The 21,439-nt window shown below is 33.2% G+C and overlaps 1 protein-coding gene across 1 annotated transcript in view; it reads left to right on the top strand.

Annotated features, from left to right (window-relative positions):
* DACH1 (dachshund family transcription factor 1) overlaps positions 1-21,439 on the top strand; it is a 429,427-nt gene that overhangs the window by 179,807 nt on the left and 228,181 nt on the right. The window lies entirely within an intron of this gene.

Genomic DNA, 21,439 nt, shown 5'->3' with positions numbered 1-21,439 from the left:
AATACTACCCATTTATGCCAAAACATTAAGATTCAGTCAATGACATAGTTTTTATATATGTATATGTTTACATAGAAATTTATACCCATCAAATGTGTCTTGTGCACACTGACGTAATGCTACCAATGAGAATTTCTTGCAAAACTGCATTGTGGTTATCACCATTTCTTTATTTAAAATAAAATGAAAGAAGCTAAACTGAGAATAGTGCTAGGAGTTATTCTAATTAATCCTCTCACTAATTTCAAACTACAAATTATTATCTCTATTTTCCTGGTAAGTAACTGAAGCTAGGAGAGAATCAAGTGACTCTCCCAAGGTCAATTAGCTTATAACTGTTAGCGGTTGGTTATTCAATTCCAGGTCTCAGAATTTGAAATTTATGCTTTTGTTCATAAGAACTCTGAAATAGATTGAAATGCATCCAAACAAGACAGTAACTACATCAATAAAATATCTCCTATTTTTTCAAACTGTAATGTGAATACATTTTCATTAGAAACATCTGAAAGATGTTCATTTCTGGAATTTAAAAAATGTGCAAAAAAAAGAATAGCCTTGACTTCACAAGCTCCATTCCATAAACAACTCTAATAATGCACTAGATATGAAAATAACTCATTTGATTTCTAGTAATTGGGTGTATTCGTTGAGTCTTTTATTTACTTATACACATTTTCCCACTTTCCATTTTTCATCTACCTATGAGCAAATTAAAATAATAATGATGATGATTTTATTTGTATTAATTCTTACCATCACAGGAGTTTATTGAGGAGATATACATATAAACAATTGCCATGTAACACAACTGATACAGGAAGGATAATCTGGCAAGATGAAGAGAGTTTTTATCTTTTCTCTGAATTCCCATATCAGTGTTTTCTTTTTTATTTTGTAACATTTCTCTTTCTCTGTGCTTTGATACCATCATGGATAATCTGATTTCATATGCCATATTTGGTAGGAAGCTCTTTGAAAGCATAACTACTTTAATTCACTTTTATTTTTATGAGAACATCTGAACAATTCATTCACCTTTGTGGACCTTTATCAAACATTTGTAGAGTTGAATTGAAACTATTTGTTCCTTTTTATATATATTTTTTTTTCCCAGTGAGATACCACGGTATATACTTAACAGTAAGTTATTGAAAATGCTATGGAGAGTTGTATTTTTATGCTAATTTTGCAGATGAAAATTTGAAACATAGAAAAATGAAATCAACAGCTGAAAATGACCCAATTACAGAACGAGTATCATCATTTCCATTTGTTTAATTAGTCGTGTTTCTCAAGTGATTGAATCCTACTGGCTGAAATTCTAATGCCAAATTTGAGATTCAGAAAAGAAATAGGCAGTGCCATATTAAACTTAACTGTTTTTATTTAACAAGATAAAATTTCCTGTTCCGAACATTTGGCATTTTTTTTTCTGTACCACATAGGCTAGATGTAACTAAAACCTTAACTGTTCATGTTTTATGTTTGAAAGACTCAGGTGTGCTAGAAGAAAGGCCTAAGAATTGTTGACTTAATTAACTTTTCAATGAACTGTGTTATGGGGATTTTAAAAAATCATTTTAATAATCATTCTTTATTTGAAAAGTTTGTGTTGCAGTTATCTTGTGGGTGAAAAGTATTCAAGATTGGATTCATATTAACCTGGTTCCAAATCGTCTATCAATATTTAATTTTTTTTAAGGGAAAGATAGTAAGTAGTTCATTACCAAAGCAGTGATGAAATAAGATGATTTTATGACAGTCTAAGCATAGCAACGCCTCACATAGTTAACATCATCAAGTCACTTTAGGGTAAGTGAAATTTCTAGATAGTTGATGATCATATGCCAAAATGGAAAATCAAAATATTAAGTTATTTTCAATAGACCCTTTTCTGAAATTTATTACATATTTTCCTGGCTTGGTGAACAGAGACACCAAAGGTAATTGAAACGTGACTCATTACGATAGACATTCATTTTTAAAGTAGGATCAATTTCATGTATTTAAGTTGCTGTGCTGTTCTCCTCCAGAGATGTTTTTGTTTGTTTGTTTTTTGTTTACTTTTGTTCTTCCTAGTGTGTCATGAACCTAGTAACCAGAATTTTTCAAGCTTATTAAACATTTTTCTGAAAAAAGACCTTAAAGAGTCATATTCTAGAAAAAGATGAATAGAGGCTCATCAGGTAGTAAAATGGATTGAAAAGTAGGTTTTGAACAGCTCAGTGCTCTGTAGAGTCCCCATGACTCTAAGACATGGGGAGCATGAGCTCACTATTACCTATTTCACTTACTTTCTTTTTTTTGTTTAAGTTTTTATTTAAATTTTAGTTAGTTAACATATAATGTAATATTAGTTTCAGGAGTAGAATTTATGTGTCATCACTTACATATAACACCCAATACTTATCACAAGTGCCCCCTTAACACCCACCCCTGCGTTAGCACATCCCTCCACCCAGGTCTCCTCCAGCACCCCTCTGTTTACTCTGTAGTTAACAATCTCTTATGGTTTGTCTCTCTCTCTCTCTCTCTCTCTCTCCGTCCCTCTTTTCCTTTCTTCTATGTACGTCTCCTTTATTTCTTAAATTCCACGTATATTTCATTTACTTTAAACTTTCAGAGATCTTTCAAAGATTTGTACCTGCCAGGGAGTTGACTGTTGCACATGAGGGGGTGTTATCATAATATATTCAATGTGATTGGTCTTTTGCATAAAATTCTAGATGGAGAAGTTTAGATTTTAGTTGAACACAGACTAATGTCTCCATCCCTTGGATTATTTACTCACTTTAAACATTAACTGGAAAATTTAATGGCTTTAAAGAAATCTTATAGTTCTCAAAAGAGTGTAACACTTTTCTCTCAAGGAGACCTTGGTGTATACAGGGAATATGATTTACTATGAATACACAGACTTTTATGTCTCTGGACTTTATTTATATTTGCTACTTTTCAATATTTGTGACTTTCTTTAAAAAATAAAACATCATTTTTTTCTTCTTAAGATGGGGAAGGTGAGGTGTGTTAGTTGTCTTTTTAAAGACAACTAATGAAAAAGTTATATATCAGTATCATTGGTATTAGGCAAACTAGTTTGATGATATTTCTACTATGTTTTTAACCTGTGGGTTTGCAATTAAAAAATTATTTCCAAGAGTCTATAGTTATATCAGTATCTTTAAAAGACTTGAAAGTCATGTTTCTAAAACTAGTAAAACAAACATTTAATCCTCAAGAAAACAACGGAAGTAAAAAAGAAAAAAAAAAGAAAAAAAAACACCCTCAAAATTTCAAATCCTTTCTAAGATTTAAATTGTAACCTACCTGAACATTGATCTGTACTTTGGACTTCCAGTATTACAATTTGAAAAGTATAAACAATGCAAATTTACCTTAGAAGTTGCCAAAATTGGTCCTGTGAAAGAGAAAATTTACTAATTTTGACAAATTTATAAAAATCTATCAATTTGTTTGTAATCATTCCCTCATGTTTTCTTTTCAACAATTGAACACTGGAATTAAATAACAGTCTTTCCTGGAGGCATCTGTTTTCTCAGGAAAAAAAAATCTATATTTAAAAAAAAAGTATTTCTCTACTCCTAATATTATGTACTTAGGTATTTATAATTATAAGAAAAACTTGAGATTGCTTATCAAGCTTATTTGTTATTTTGGTTGCTTGAGTGGGCTTGTGTGTAACCTTAGAAGGGGGCGTGGGCAGATGGTGATAATTTCCAAAATTTATGGTTGTCACAGGATGCCATAGCAACCAGAAGTGGAAGTTAATGAAAGAAAGAAGGCTCTTTGTAGAGTCTTACAACGCAATGCCTCCTGTAGTGCTCTCTACATTTACTTGGACTGAGTACATGTCATAAATCATTTTTGATAACAAATACCAGTTTGGAATAAATTTATCCTAGCAACAGAGTTCTAACAACATTCATACTTTTTATAGAATTGTGTGTATTTTACAATTAAGGAAAGAGTTATTTAGGAATTCTAAATATTTCCCTCTTGTGCCAGGAGTGCAATTTGGCTAGTGTATTTGGCCAACTTCCTGAATTTATCTTTAGGGCAGAATGCAAACTAGTTTTGAAATACAATTTTATATAAGTATTAAGAAGTAACTCAGTGAGTCCCAAATATTTGCATTTGACTTAGAAGGAAAAAATTTAAATATATGCAAATTGAATGAATGACTTTTAGTTTTGTGTCTTGGACATACATTTTCCTTCACTGTGACCTTGTGGGCGCATAACCAATATGCATTCAAGATAAAGAAAGCAATTGTAAATACACATGCACTATGCTTAAAAGGTAAGAACTTCTAAGCACAATTTTATCATTTTGGAAAAAATACTAGAGCAGGACAATGTTAATCCAGAATTAATCCCATAGAAACATTCTTTTCTTAAAGAAACAAAAAAAGATTATAGGAAAGTATTCTCATGTGTATTTAGAATTCAAAGGATTATATTCAAAGTTTATGTATTTTTACTTTTCTGGCTAAATGCTACTAACCAGCAACAACATTTGAACTACCTCTTTTTGCAATATCAGCATTTGTAATACTTTAAATGCATTAAACATTCAACTTCTGGGGAGAAAGCTCATGGTGTATTGTATATTGTATATTGAGAAGTTTATTAAAACAAATGGATTGCATTCCCTGGGGAAACTCACAAGTAAGGATAATAGAAATATGCACAAGTAAAACAGCCACAAGTGGATTGATTGTCTTCACAAATAAACATAACAATCTACTGAATGTTTTGCTCAAAGAGTAAATATGATATAAACGATTTATAAAGTATTAGTGTTATGTAGTATGTGTATGTATGCATTTTCATTCATTTATATGTAGGGAACATTTGTGAAGTTAAATCACTAGGTATTTTGAGGGTAGTGCATTTAACTTACCAGTACTTAATGCATGTTCCCTCATAGTCTTCTTGAAGAGAAAAAGAAAATACCTTTTTTATTTTCCTTTTTGAAAGGCCAGCCTAAACCCTAGACTTCATCATATAACTTACTTAGTTTTAACATTTTTACTGAATACTGTGTTAATTACCTGTGGCTGCTATAACAAATTATCCTATTAAATAAATGGAAATTTATTCTCTCATAATTCTGTAGAAGTCCAAATTTGGTATCACTTGGCCGAATCAAGGTGTAGGCAGGGTCACACTGCCTCTGGCGGCTCTTGGGGAGCCTTTGTTCCTGGACTCTGAGTGTCTGGTAACTGCCAGCATTTCTTCTTGGCTTGTGGTTCCCTCACACTAATTTCTGCCTTTTCCTGTGTGTATGTGTGGGTGCGCCTGCGCAGGCACAGGTGTATAAAATTTACTTCTGCCTCTCTTGTAAGACATCTGTGATCGTATTTAGAGCTCATTAGATAATCCAGGAAAATATTCTCATCTCAAGATCCTTAGCATAATCACACCTGCAAAACATCTTCCATGAAAAGTGGCATTCATAACTTCCCTACATTAGAATATGGGCATAATTTGGGGGTCATATTAGTTTACCAATCCAGCGCGTCCCTGGCTGGGCCAGCTACTATGAGGGGCTTAAGCATGGTGTGGTAGACATGCATTTGGAGATTTTTGTGATTTTTATTCACTGTGGTATCCGAGTGTGTAGAATATTGCTTGCCACAGAGTAGATACTCAAAATAAATATTTGTTCAATGAATATGGCTAATATATGTTTAGTAAAGGATTTCTGAAGGGAATTATTATGCTTCCAAGTTATCAAATTTAAACAGTGGTGTAATATAATGTAACTTAAAATTCCCATTAAGCATGGTTAGATTCCAGATTAAAGACTCAGAGGGTAGAGACTAACAGAGATGTAATAAGTAAATGGAGGGCCTTTATTTGTTTGTTTATAGGTTATGATGGCTACATTAAGTATTATCATGAACAGTTGATGAAATTTATATCTCCAGATTGATACTCTAGAGAAAGCAATATCTATAGGAATAAAATGGCAATATAGAACTCATTAGTCTTTAAAATTCCTGCATTTTATTTATTTATTCATGAAAGACACAGAGAGAGAGGCAGAGACACAGGCAGAAGGAGAAGCAGGTTCTATGCAGGAAGCCCGATGCAGGACTCAAATCCCAGGACTCCAGGATCACGCCCTGAGCCAAAGGCAGACACTCAACCACTGAGCCACCCAGGCATTCCTAAAATTCCTGCATATTATATACTATATTATACTGTCCTTAAGGATTGGAATCTTCATTGTGCCCACAGTATCTTGATATAGAACTAAATTTAATACATATGTGAATAAAATATAGCTAATAATTTAACTAAGTGTACATACAGCTTTGGTATGAGGAACTGCATAATAAATATATTTACTTTATTAAATATGCAGTATGCATTAGAATCAAGCATTTCAGCCCAATCACAATATGCCCTGGCTCTATTACTTGTGTAATAGAAATTCATAAATGTCTTTTTTTCTGAGCTTTTAGAGCAAAGATCTGTTATTTTTAGGTTTAATTAACTATATAATAGTAGACTTCTGGACAGGCCTCCCATCTACTTAATTTAGAGGAAAATTACAGTCCTTTCTTCCCTCATTTGTTTCTCTCTTCCAAGTTTCTGAGTTCTGTGTTCTTACATGCTTACACTGGGCCATAGTATGAGTTATAATCTACTTACACTTCTCTCTCAGTAGATTCGAAGTAATAAGGTTGCTAATATTCTTAATTGACTAATTGCAAGGTATTATTTGCTTCCTTTTTAGTAATATGATGCCTCCTTTGACAGAAGAGAAGTTTATTTACATTAAGAAAAGCAAATCAGATTTGAGTTAACTTTTGATTATGATAGTGGATGGTGTGTGGATTAGCTGGGGCTCTGTGGACTATCCATTTATTGTGAGATTCTCAGACAGTCTTCTAATAATCCCTTGGTTATACAGTATGACGTCTTTTATTGCTCACTGCATTATCTTGACCAGTAGGAGGTGCTGTTACTATCCTGGTTCCCTCCCTAGTAAGAAAACCGAGAAATAAAAATATTGTTCATTCAGGAAAAACAACCTATTCTGCTATAGATATACTTTGAATATTCCTAAAGATGATATAGAACAAAGTCATGTAAAACCAGATAAACAATTATTTGTGCGGTCTCCTTCTATGTCTTTGGTAGACTCTCCTTTCTGAGACTAACTTCAAAGCTTCAACTCCTTCCCAAAATGATGTCCTCTTGGCTTGTTGAAAATATTTTTTACAAGCATTTTGGGGAGAAGTTTTACAACTTCACACTCTTCTTTGTAAAGAAGTAGAATTGTTTATTGAAAGTATTGACAGGACCAAATATTTCAAGAGAACTTGATAAATGTCAGAAAGACAGCAGTATTAATAAAGCCTTCCATTCAGCTTCCTAAAACATTCATGGTCATGAATGAGATCTGATTTGAAAACATTCTGCATGATAACACGTAAGGATTTTATTTGATTATGTAATTATATAAACCAACATTGTGATGAAACTTCTGAAAGCACTAATATAAACCTAAGCTTAACTGGATAGGAATATAACACCTAGATAGAGGGAAACAACAAGAATATTTTTCTCAACACTTCAGATGATGTCTGGGATATCACTGTCAGTCATGACACCACAGTTTTAATAGGACCTTGACAAACTGTTTAGCATTATGAGAATAGACTAGAGATTTGGAAATGTTGGTGATGCTTAATCTAAAGAAGTGAGTCTCAGGAAGACTCACAGAGTGTCTGAAAGTAGATGATAGAGTAGACTCCCCACTGTGCTCTTCTAAAGACAGAAATCTAACTGATGCACAATAATGAAGAGAGGTCTGTATCGGCTTCCATATAAAAGAGCCTTGCGAGGTGGAGAACTATCTAAGAGTAGAACCTATTACTTATAAAGCCTTAACTTTCCCTACTGACAGAAGTGTTCAAGCAGAAAGAGGGATGAAAAGTTGTTAGCCACAGTTTTTATATTTAATTAATCTTTATAGGCCATATTGTTCATGATACCAAAGAGTAATAGTTTTAAAAAGAAATTATCTCCCTCCTTGACCTCAGCCATCCATCTCCTAACTTAGTAATCACTGTTAGGGAAATGTGAAGATAATTTTGCATTGGAGAGAGGTAAATTGGATAAGATTGTCTTGCTCCCTTCTAATTATAAAACTTGATGATTCTATTTCATCTTACTTTGAATTATTCTTCCAAATTTGACATGGAGCCTTTCTAGTTAAAGGATATCCATCCTCTGGGTCTGTATTCTTATATATTTTTGTTGTTTTAAAAAACTACTTTTGAGATTAATGCTTCATATTTATAGGCTATCATACCCTTTGTGACATGTCCATTCATGGATGGAATAGTTAACTCATGGTTAGAACTATGACTATGGTAAGCTAACAAACACATTTTTTTCAGTTGAAATAAATTTTTAAATGCCCTTACCTCCTTTGTTCTCTTTGCCCTTCTTTCACAAGTACTCCATGAAGGGGTACATAGCTGCAAAATTAATAGATAGGAGGAAATGGCGATCCTATAAGCCATGGTAAGATTTGGAGCCAGTGGTAAAAAAAAAAAAAAATAGTATTTTATCCAGTAAAGATCATTACAAATGATAGAAAGACATGAACTCTTAAAGAGATTTAAATGAGAGACTTTGACCTTTACCATAGATTACTTTGATTTGACTTTCCAATTTAAAAAATAAAGTCCCCAAGAAAGAAGTCAGTTCTTAAAAATCAGGAATCTTCCAACCACACCAGTTTTTAGATGTGTAATAATTAAGTCAAATGTTTTGATCCTTCATTTCTTCATTGATAAAAAATAATGTTTTCATTATTTCAAAATTATTTTTCTCATTGAATTGCATGAATATCAAATGATACAATTTGTAGTAACATTCTGAAAATGATGAAATTAAAGAAAGATAAAGTGTTATATAATTGAACAAGCTGATCCAGGTGTTATTATTATTGTGACTCTCTTTGTGTTTTTTTTGTTTTGTTTTTGTTTTTGTTTTTGTTTCTGTTTTGTTTCTAGAGAGAGTGCACACAAGTGGTGGGTGGGGTGGAGGGGAGCAGAGGGAGAAGAAGGGAGAGAATCTTGAGCAGTCTCCATGCCCAGCATAGAGCCTGACATGGGGCTTGGCTTCACGACACTGAGATTATGACCTATGCTGAAATCAATAGTTGATTGCTTAACTGACTGAGCCACCTAGATGCCCCCTATTGCTGACTTTCTGTGCTCATTGGATTTAAGAAAAAAAAAAAATCAATAACTTAAAAAAATGTAGGGCTAAGGCTTAGAAAGTCTCAGTTTGACGATTTATTCAAACCATATAAATGTACTCTATAGAGTACACTAAAATTTGTCATTATATGTTTACTTTTCAGGACTTAATGACAAGGAATTCTTTTTCTAAATTTTCATATGTGAGCAGAATAAGCTTAATGGATATGAGATGTCATTGTTATAGTTATATGTTTAAACTGTCCTATTTTGCTTCCAGAAATATGCATACTACAAATGGTAGTAGACCTTAAAAATGGAGATTACTTTGAATTGATTACAGCTGTATGCTGTGCTATTTAATTGTTGGAAAGGAATTGACATATACTGTAAAGTCAACAATGAAGCTGGTTTTCAAAATGATAAAACTGTAACCTAATTCAATAAATTGAATCAGATTACACAAACACTTTTGCACTTCATTAAGGAAGTAGTCAGTATAATTAATGTGAGAGCTTTTTATCATGTTCACTTGTTGATATATGGCTAAGGATGTATGTACAGTAGACTAAACTCTTTCAAGATCTTTGTACCATTTTACATTTTAACTAAAGCTGCCAGAAGCCTGATTCCTAGAGAAGACAATCATGGATTCAATTCTGTGATCTTTGTTGATTTTAGAATACATTGAGTAGGTTTTGATTCTTTTTAAGGACACACTTTCCAAATAACATGGTATTGTGATGTAGCTCCTCCTAACCTAGAACTAAAAAGCCTGGCTTTCCTTCTCTCTCTCTCTTTTTTTTTTTGTTTTTGTTTATAATAAATTTATTTTTTATTGGTGTTCAATTTGGGCTTTCCTTCTCTTCAACACTTCCTAGCCCTGTGACCTTGACTAATACTATTTGGCCTCATTGTTCAATTATCACAAGGTAGGTACAGGTACCTCAGACATCATTTTAGAAGAGAAAAAAGTGCTAACAGACTTGTTCAGAGTTTCACTGTTATGTGATAAAGTTAGTTTTCAGTTCAAGTTTTCTGATTCCAGTTTACTCATTATTTTCCTATATCAAGCTGCCTTCTGAAATACTTTATCATCCATAAACCAAACATAAGATCTGCTGAATCTCCTACTTGATAGGACTTTGTGAAGAAGCTAATGTAGCACAAACTGCTTTGCAAAGTCTTATATAGCAAGATGTCATCTGATATTTCACTCTATTATGATGATTTTCAAAACAGGATTTATGCCTTATTCCAAATAGTATACAAGTTATATATCTCTCTGAGAATAACAGTTCAGGGAATAATAGGTCCTTTCCCAATATTTATGGCACCAGATTATAATCATTTCCTCAGTTTTTAAAAAAATTTCTTTGTATTTTCCAATTAGTTCAAATAAAAATATTTGTCTCCCAATAAAATCCTCTTATGTCAAGATTACTTTTTGACCATGATGATATACAGAATTTTATGGTTCATATTTAATTTACTGAAATGCCTTTTATGTCAGTCCTTTGATGGAAATCATTTTATCAAACATATTCCCATTAGTTTTCATTTAAGAAATGCAGTGATATGTGGAAAGACTATTTTTCTAAATAGGTATTTTCTAATGATTTGAGTCTGCTTCCTGGGAGGTAAGGTAAGGCTAGGACTTAAAGAAACTGTTGAGTTGATAAGAATTAAAAGTAGTGTAAAGCTCTTTGTCTATTCCAAAGGGCTATGAAATTATAAGTTGCTATTTTGGTTTAGAGTTAGAAATGTGATTCTATATCACCAATATTCTCTTTAAACATCTCTACTATTCATTATTAAGATCAAATGTTTAATCCTTTAGTAATGCATGACTCCCTGGATGTCAATTTTTGAGGTATTCTTTCCTTTATTAAAACACCTAGTTGGAAATTATTTTCTAAATGTGAAAATGTAGCATTGTGAAGGTTTTTGAAATCTGCTCTTCTCTTTGGGTACCCCCATTCATCTATGAAAGTGGTAAATGCCTTTTGTATTACCTATTATCTTATGTCGCTTAATGAAATGCTTCTAGGGAATTATATTTGGGGGAGGACATTTAAGAATAGCACAGAACCATGTTGATTCAAATGAATATAAATGCAAATATCTCTAAATTTCAAGAAAATTAATTTCTTAATATTGCAATATAACAATATTTTGAAGTTATTTAAGCATGAGATTCATCTTATCCAATATAACCTTTAAGTTACTTATTGAATAAATTACATTTAAGGTTACCATTCCAAGAGAACCCGTTACCATATGACCTGTCCATATGAGTTGTCTCTTTGATTTATAACGGCAATTGCTTTCTCGGCATGGATTTCATGACATAATAATATTCTATGAATTTTTGAAATTACAGTGAGCTTCACATCAATCATCTATAATAAAATACTGTATGTATCAATGAGAGATGACTATTGGAAGGTAAACATCTTAGAAATACGAACTTCCTGAAATACCAATATTGTTATTTTAATGAAACAGGCGGGCTGCTGCTTTTGAAATTCTCTAAATTGATCATAAAAATGGTCAGCATCATCCCTTCCATTAGTGCACTATCTCATACTCTCAACAGTAATATTCATTTTCCCTTGAATGTGTCAACTGTCCATCCAGCTAATTTTGCCTAGACTGCTGTTGTTCTTGGCCTGAATTCAAGGAAATCTATTGCTTCTGGGGTTCCTAGGCATTAATGTCTTGAATTTCAGGATTATAATTAAACACATGTGACATGGACTACCATTACCAGTCCATGTTTCTTTTATCTATAAGAATCAGAAATATTTAAAGTGAGATTTTAGCAATATATGGAATTGAGTGTGTTGCTCTGCTGTTTCTTTAGTGTGTCTTCACAAAATATTACTGAAAATACCTTGAGTTATAGTCTTCTACAAGTAAATATTTATTCCCATTCTATATGAAAAAAAATCTGTACCTAGAATTTGCCCTCAGCAGCTACTTCATTTTTTTACCTAATCTCAATAAATTTTGTTCCTAAAACACCACATTAATAAGTATGTGTAATTCTTCATTAATTTGACATTTTTTAACGTCAACTTTTCATTACTGATCATTACATTTTTAACTGATTTTTAGTTTCCTCTGTAAGTTAGCATAGGATTTCTTAAAGTGAAATATTCATTTGTTAAGTAACATATTTGGAAATCCTATGAATACATTCAAAGAGAGCTTTACTTTTTGGAAAACGTTTTTAAAAGCTTATGCTAATTTTCTCTTAATCATGTGACTTAGAAGAGCCATGGCCATATTGCAGATGTAAAACACACACAAAAAGAATGTTTTTGCATGTGAAAAAATACCTGAAATTTTTTTCAAAATGGTTGCTTGAATTTACCTACATGATACTTCTTTTTTTTTAAGATAATATTTATTTATTCATGAGACACACAGAGAGAGAGAGAGAGAGAGAGAGAGAGGCAGAAACATAGGCAGAGGGAGAAGCAGGCTCCATGCGGGGAGTCCGACATGGGACTCCATCCCGGGTCTCCAGGATCATGCCCTGGGCTGAAGGCGGGGCTAAACCGCTGAGCCACCGAGGGATGCCGACCTACATGTTACTTCTTGCTACATGTTTCTTTTATAGGTATAATTGCAAGTAAAATATAGGTGTACTGTAAGACTTTGTGCATACTATCCAATGGAAAGAAACAAATCCAACTTTTCTTTTTTTATTATTTTATTTTATTTTTTATTTTTTTAAATTTTTATTTATTTATGATAGTCACAGAGAGAGAGAGACAAAGGCAGAGACACAGGCAGAGGGAGAAGCAGGCTCCATGCACCGGAAGCCTGATGTGGGACTCGATCCCGGGTCCCCAGGATCGCGCCCTGGGCCAAAGGCAGGCGCCAAACCGCTGCGCCACCCAGGGATCCCCAAATCCAACTTTTCAAATACATATACATTTTATACATTTTGCTGAGAAATCTCAAGTATTTTTATACATGGAATCAATATATACATCTAGAATTTTCACTCCTGTATCTTCAGTTATTAACTTGGTATCTGGTCAAACATTGTTAAATTAAAAATAATTTAATCAAAATAGTTAATTGGTTAAAATAAGGAGGTGTGCAAATGTTTATTGAGTAACTAATGCATGATAGGAACTCTGGTAATGACTAAATATTTATTTCTTGTGTCAAATTACGCCAGAAGTATTGTTTGTCTCATTTTTATATAAGTAAACTAAAGCACACATAATTTTAAAAACGTGCTCAAATTGAAGAGGAGAACTCACTAGGGGATTGAACTCAGAGATGGATAATTATAAACCCTATTTTCACTGTTCTATCCATACTATTTCTGGGGAATGCAATAATCTCTTTAGATACCACCTATATTTTGAGCACAGTTGAAACAAGATGAATTGAAATAAAGTTTCTGGGGCAGCCTGGGTGGCTCTGCGGGTTAGCACCGCCTAAGGCCTGGGGAATGATCCTGGAGACCCGGGATCGAGTCCCACGTCAGGCTCTCTGTGTGGAGCCTGCTTCTCCCTCTGCCTGTGTCTTTGCCTCTTCTCTCTCTCTGTGTCTCTCGTGAATGAATGAATAAAATCTTAAAAAAAAAAAAGAGAGAGAAAGAATGTTCCTGTTTTTTTTTTTTTTTAAAGGATAGACTCAAGTCTTTACAGAACACTTCAAATTTTCATTAGCATGCTTGATTTGAAAAAACTTTCACAATACAGCACAGCACAGTAATTTTTCGTGTCCAACATATTGGGCATGAATCAAATTATTGTAGGCATTCTACTTACTAGTGTAAGTTATAATATAGCCTTTGATGAAATTTCTCTGTTAAATTTGGGTGGAAGCTTATGCACTATTTAAAAAAAAGTTATGGGGCACTTGGGTGGTTCAGTTGGTTAAGTGTTCACTCTTGATTTCTGCTCAGGTAATGATCTCAGGGTCTGAGATGGAGCGGTGTATCTGCACTGGGCATGGAGGCTACTTAAGATTCTCCTTTCTCTTCCCCTGCCTCTCTCTCTCAAAAACAAACAAACAAAATAAAATAGTTATATTTTAAAGAGTTGAAATATTCAGTGCGATGATTTGGAATCTTAGTATAGGAGGTATTCAAAAAGATAAAGTGAGATGATGAAAATTATATTTCAAAACTCATGATCAAATTTAATTGCTTCATAAGTCCACAATGTTAGAATTTTAATTCAAACATAATTATGAATGATAATTAGAACCTAGCTATCCCTTTATTAAGTGTTTGTGGAAAAACCTATTAATCCTTTTTTTGACATTGAACTTTGCTAAATAATATAATGTTAACTGCCTCACAAATTGTTTATGCTATTAAAATTGTTTCTGAACTTCATAAATACTTATGCATGGTATAGTATTGCCTGAAGTACCAAGCATGCTATTTTACCCTAAATAATTAAAAAATAATCTCTTAACTTTTATAATCATTCACTCTGGTGAGTCTTCACTTGCCTTATTCTTTATTTGAAGTAAATCTCTGTGTTATTACTTATTTATGCAATTGATAAATCACCTGGTTGAAGTAATGTAGCAATTGGCATCCAAGGGCAGTTAACTACACTCTAGCTCCAAATAGCAAAGAAATACTTCTCACTATATTTTATCAAACACAAAACTGTTTGACATAATTGGCAAAATCATTGAAGCTATATTTCAATGACTTAATTCTTAAGCTATTATTATGGAAAGTATAATTCCATTATGTCATGTGACATGGATTTCCTTTTTGTTTTAATTTTTTAAAATATTTTATTTATTTATTCATGAGAGACACACAAAGAGAGAGAGAGAGGGAGAGACACAGGCAGAGGGAGAAGCACGCTCCATGCAGAGAGCCCGACGTGGGACTCGATCCCGGGTCTCCAGGATCAGGCCCTGGGCTGAAGGCAGCGCTAAACCGCTGAGCCACCCGGGATGCCCTCTTTTTTTTTTTTTTTTAATTTATGATAGACACTCAGTGAGAGAGAGAGAGAGAGAGAGAGAGGCGCAGAGACACAGGCAGAGGGAGAAGCAGGCTCCATGCACCGGGAGCCCGATGTGGGATTCGATTCCAGGTCTCCAGGATCGCGCCCTGGGCCAAAGGCAGGCGCCGAACCGCTGCGCCACCCAGGGATCCCTCCTTTTTGTTTTTGATACCGAGTTCTTGCTCAGCTACTTACTATGGACCAGAATATCCTATATCTTGCTAGTTTTCAAAATGCAATAAACTAGTTGTTAAAAAAATATTCTGTAACCATCTCAGAATTATTTTAAAGCAAATACGATGAACACACAATTCCATTATTAGTATCACTACAAGTATGACAATCTTCAGAATCTAGTTTCTGATTCTTTATTTTTCCTCTTTGCATTGTAGCCATAATAATTGTGGGCATACAATTGTAATAATTTTTACAATTTCACATTAATACCTCAGTGAACAAAGAATAGAAATCATTTCAATAATTTATGGCTATTAAACATTTCAATTCTATGTTTATTTTGTTAATCTGCTTCATCCTGTTTGCAAAGGGGGGGAAGTTGTTTCTGAAATTCACAAAAAGTTTAGTCTTCACGGAAAAAAGGAAACTACAGAATTTTTTATTTTACATTGAATCTCAAAATCCAAATGAAAGATTTGAATATTAGGACCTTGACTTGACTCACCTCTGCTTAATTTTGACAGTTGTCTTAAAGTGAATTTAGTGTTTAATGAAATTTTCTGGACTGATAACTCAAGACCTGAAGGGAACAATTCTAGTAGTGAGAAAGTAATTTTCTGGCCTAATTACACCTTCGACCTCGCTACAAAGTCTGTCAACAAAAGTGCCAGGTTTGATCATGATTTTTTTTGACATGTATTCACCAATCTACTTCACACAGGAGACTTTTAACAATAGCATTTGGTATTTGCAACTTACCTAAGATTTTACGTCTGGAAATCAAACCTCAATGTGCTATTGCCAATAAGCAATTCACTTAAATCCCTTTTAGATTTTAAGAATTATATGAGTATTAATGAATTTTACGTATTGCTCTCTTTGGAAGTCTGCATGGCTACATTATTTGAGATGGCCATGAAAATCATGTTGAGTATTAACGAATGATGAATTGTTTTAAAAAAATAAGTAAGTAAAGTCTCTGGAATCTCTATTTCTTATCTATATTCACTCTAAAAGCCTTGCAGAGTTAGAGTATCAATAGTTTGGAATCTATAAAACTAGGCTCTAAATTAAGGGGACGTGGGTCTTTGATTAACCTAACTGCTAAACATATGTATGACATGGGCAATTCCTGTAAATTTCTGAGCCACTATTTCCCTATATTTAAATGACATAAGAGTTTATGTTTATTTGTTTCATTTTTAACCCTTGAATCCTTTTTTCAGTAGCCTTATAACTAGAAGTCATTTAATGCATTAATCTGTCCATGTTTTTTCATATGAACCCGAGTCTGATTCCCAAACTTGAATTGTTAGCCTCAACCTTGTTTTTGCTTCTTCCTCTTCCATTTCTCCCTTTTCTTTCTTTTTTAAAAAAAGATTGCATGTATTTATGAGAGAACAAGTGTGCGTGCACAACTGGGGGGAGGGCAAAGGGAGAGGGAGCAGCAGACTTTTTGCTGAGCAGGGAGCCCAATGCGGGGCTCAATCCCAGGACCCCTGAGGTCATGACCTGAGCAGAAAGCAGATGCTCAACTGACTGAGGTACTTAGGTGCCCCTCCCTTTTCTTTCTTAAGTTTTATTTAAAACAATTTAAATGTCAAGGTTATTAATAAAACCTTGTGTTTAGCAGAGGCTAAAATCTGATTAGAGAAACAAAGTAGCAAAAAATAACCAATTAATGTTCTTGAATTATTGTCTCTGCTGTCTCTGATTTTAATTCTTCCATCTACTTTTCTCAGTTGTAGATTACACACACACACACTCTCTCACAGAGATTGCTAATCTATTTTAATTTTTAAAGATTTATTTATTTATTCATGAGAGACACACAGAGAGAGGCAGAGACATAGGTAAAGGGAAAGGCAGGCTCCCTATGGGGAGCCTGATGCGGGACTCGATCCCAGGATCCCAGGATCCCAATCTGAGCCAGAGGCTGATGCTCAACCACTGAGCCACCCAGGTGCCCAGATATTGCTAATTTCTAAATAAGAAAGGGATATATAGTCTTTGAATAAAGTATCTTAAACTCACAGCTAATCTAAAGTGAATTTTTGTTATATTTGTTATCATAAAATATAATCATCACTATATCAGAAGTCATTTGTGTAATGTACACTTTAGAAATGATCATTAATATAATCAACAGATCTCTATCATGAATTTTAGGAGTTATGAGGATGAATGATATTACCACGCAATAAACTGTAATTGAAGGTACAATTATACAGTTATATAAAATAGTTAGTTATATAAAAGTACTATAGGTTTTCTAAAAAGGAAGGGAAAACCAGAGGTTAAGGGGATGATCATTGTCATCATTGTGGAAAGTGGCTTTAATTTGGCTCAAAAATTCATTTGTATATCACATGTGTGTGAAAAATAATTTTTTTAGATTTTGTTTATTTATTCATGAGAGACAGAGAGAGAGAGTGAGAGAGAGAGAGAGGCAGAGGGAGAAGCAGGCTCCATGCAGGGAGCCCGATGCCGGACTCGATCCTGAGTCTCCAGGATCACACCCTGGGCTGAAGGCATCGCTAAACCGCTAAGCCACCCAGGCTGCCCTGAAAAATAAATTTGATAGCATTTTTTTAATGAAAAAATAAAGATGGGGTTTTACATTGTTCATAAAGAGTGATGTGACTGAAGATTCAAGTCAATCATTGGCTGATTAATTAGTGTGTAACTTTTAGATCTTTAGAGTATTAGTAATTGTTATCACCTATTGGGATTTATTGTATTTTAGTTACTAAGTCCTTTTACATATATTAGTTTATTTAATCTCTAGAATATGTCTTTGGTAGTTATTATGGTTTCCATTTTACAGATGAGTAAATCTTGGCACTGATTTTTCTTGCTCTAGACCATTAACTTGACTGCTAAGCCTATCTCCTAAATCACTTATGCAACAGCTTTGCATGCTTACCAGCAGCATTGTGTCCATGTAGGTAATTATATTTGATCACGATTTAATAAAAAAGAAACAACATATTCACTGGTCCATTCCACTCCAGATATTTCAACAATAACATTTGATATTTTTAACCGAAGTACATTTTTTTTTTTTTGCATTTGCTAGTAAAACCTCAATGTACTATTACCAATATGGTGATTCACTTAAGTCCATTTTAAATTTGACAAATTATGTGGGTGCTAATGAGTCTAAATATCGCACTGTTTTGACATCAGCCTTGCTTGCCTAGACCATTTCAACAGTATTGTGTCTATTTATGGTTATTTTGTCTTAAGCGGTCATGATAGAAAACAACTGGCCCAAATTGTGTAATCAGAACTGGAAATTATTTTTATTAAGATTGGTTGGAGGAAATTAAAATATTTAGAGAAGAAATGGGGCTCAGGGGAAGCACAGTCACTATCTCTGGATATTTAACAAAGGATACAGATTAATTCTCTTTTGTTTTAGAAGGTAGGACTGGACAAATGACTCTCATTCATGGAAAAGAAAGGCTTATGGGGTAAAAAAGTAAGTTCCATACATCAGCTCATTGAAAACCTGTGTGGACCTAACTTTGATACCCTTAAATGCCTTATTTAAATTCCTTCACTACTCTTTCCCAGGTGTGTTATAGAGGGATTCTTTTTTATTTTTACATTTAGGATACTTTTGTTGTTATTATTATTATTATTATTATTATCATCATCAGTTCTAAGATTCAATATTATGACAAAATAAAAATAAACTTAATTTTAAGGAGTCATTTTGCCTAAAACTTTTCATTTGATATATTATTCTGGAAATATAGTCTAGCAAATTGCACAGATTTATATTCCTTTTCAGTATTATATACAAATATTAGAGTTGTTGAGTTAGTTGTTTGAAATCTGAAATACACAGGTTTGATTAAATCATGATTGGATGTATTAATTTGAGTAATTTTATACATGACTGTCTATTTGAGTAATATTTCATTGATCATTCTATTGTGCAGAAATAGCTGTAACATACCAGGGCACAATTTAAGTAATGTTCATTCTACTTTCCTGATAACTCATTCTTTGGCAGATCCAGGCAACAAAAGAATAAAAACTGTATATTTCACTTAATAAATTAAATTTAACAGGTCCCAGGAAGTCCGTTTTGTAATGTGCTAAGACATTTTCCAGTGATTAAGATCATATTTACTCAAGATACAACAATGTAGCAAAAGTATGTTATACTTTATAATAAACAACTAGTAAAAACTTGAGAGATTTTTAAATCTTTTTTTTACTGTTAAGATTCTATTCTATATTGATCTTATGTCCTTTTTCATTATTATCATCACTGTCATCCATAATTTTCCCCAAACCACTTTACACCCATCACTAGGTATTAGATATTTGCACTTGAATTTCCTTTTGTCATTACAAACTTATCAATGACTAAAATTGAGTCCATTATTACTTCTTACATACCAAATTCATATGATTTCTCTGTTTTTCTTAATGGTAATTTCTGTTTTTTTAATAATCCCACCAGCTAAGGAACTAAGAGGGTTACTATAACTGCTAAGGTTATTCAACATAACAAAAAGCAGCTGACACATAAAATAGAAAATTATTTTAAAGATCCATTTAAAGTTATACTTATTTTTCAAACATTCATATATTATATATTAACTCCCAACAACTTTTAATAGTATCTAACAAAATGTTAATTCACAGTTGAGAGAAGCAGGCCTCAGGTTTGCTGTTCAGAGTCAGAACATCTAGGAAATGGCAGGGTAGAAATTGGAAACCATAACTCCATGCCTCTGCTTTTTCTACTGTATTCACTTAAGGGGCCACTATTTTCTCATGCCCCAAACGCTTGCTTACCTTATTCTTAGTAAAAATAGAATAGTTTGTGATTTATAACTGTAGATTAAATTATTTCTAAAAATATTTCTAATGGTTAAACCTCAAATGAATATACATATTTTATGTCAGATCTGAAATATTGACATGCTATATGGTCAGAACCCTTGTATATAATTATAACCCTTCTAACATTAAGCAGGTGACTGGACTAAATATAAGTCAGGCATAAAATGCCCTGCATGTAGCAACATAGTGAATCAAGCAAATTATCAAACGGCAGAGCTCATTTTGTGCTCTGGGCAATTTCGGCTGCCAGCACTTATACATCAAAACTTCACTCAATGTACGATTGATTTTATTTTATTTTGTTTATTTTTAATTCCCTACAGCAAGCTATGTTAGTTTTGTAGAATGCTGTCTGCATCATTAGGTTCCTAAGAAATTATAGTTGTTTCAGTCATGGTTGACCAAAATATTATTCCTTTCTTATAGACCACAGATATTAGTTCTTGGATGGATACCACTGAGCTGAAATTGTGTAAGCCCAGTGACTCAAATACACAACACACACAGAGAAGACATCAATGTTATTAGAAATATGAGCATCCAAAAAATAATGCTGTAAAATCAGACAGCCAGTGTCCATTAAAGATATTTTCCAGTTCAAGGAAAGAGGTTCAGATTAAAGTATGAAAGTCCAGTCTTAAGGCAGGAATGAATTCCTGTGTAAGATGATACATGTCTTCCTTTCACAGTTGCTTTTTATGTTGCTTTAAAACATGTCAAAATAATCCCCAACAGAGGAGCCTAAAAGGAATGTCAGCTCTGTGGTTATGTAAATCGAATTGAGTGCTTTACAGCAGGTTTAAGATTTTTATAACTCAGAAGTTGTTAACAGCCAGCTGGTTTGTATCTGTTTTTTATGGTTATTCTTGTCATATGCAGCCTCCACAATTTTTAATTATATTTTATGGTATGTGTTTTCCTCCTCTTGAATCCCTTAGCCACTCTTTGCTTCACAAGATATTTTCCACTGGGAAGGGAACAAGTACAGCAATGGGACTCCATCATTGGAAATACAGTTGTATAATTACTTACCACTAACAGCTCTACAGTGTGAAATTCAAGTAACTTTCCATTGCAAATATATAACCTTTCATTAGAGCATTGAAATCGCCTTAATGTAACAATATCTCCTTGTAAGTTT

This window comes from Canis lupus, chromosome 22, assembly GCF_003254725.2.
Source record: "Canis lupus dingo isolate Sandy chromosome 22, ASM325472v2, whole genome shotgun sequence".
NCBI classification, from domain to species: Eukaryota; Metazoa; Chordata; class Mammalia; order Carnivora; family Canidae; genus Canis; species Canis lupus.
This window is presented reverse-complemented; position numbering and strand designations above follow the sequence as displayed.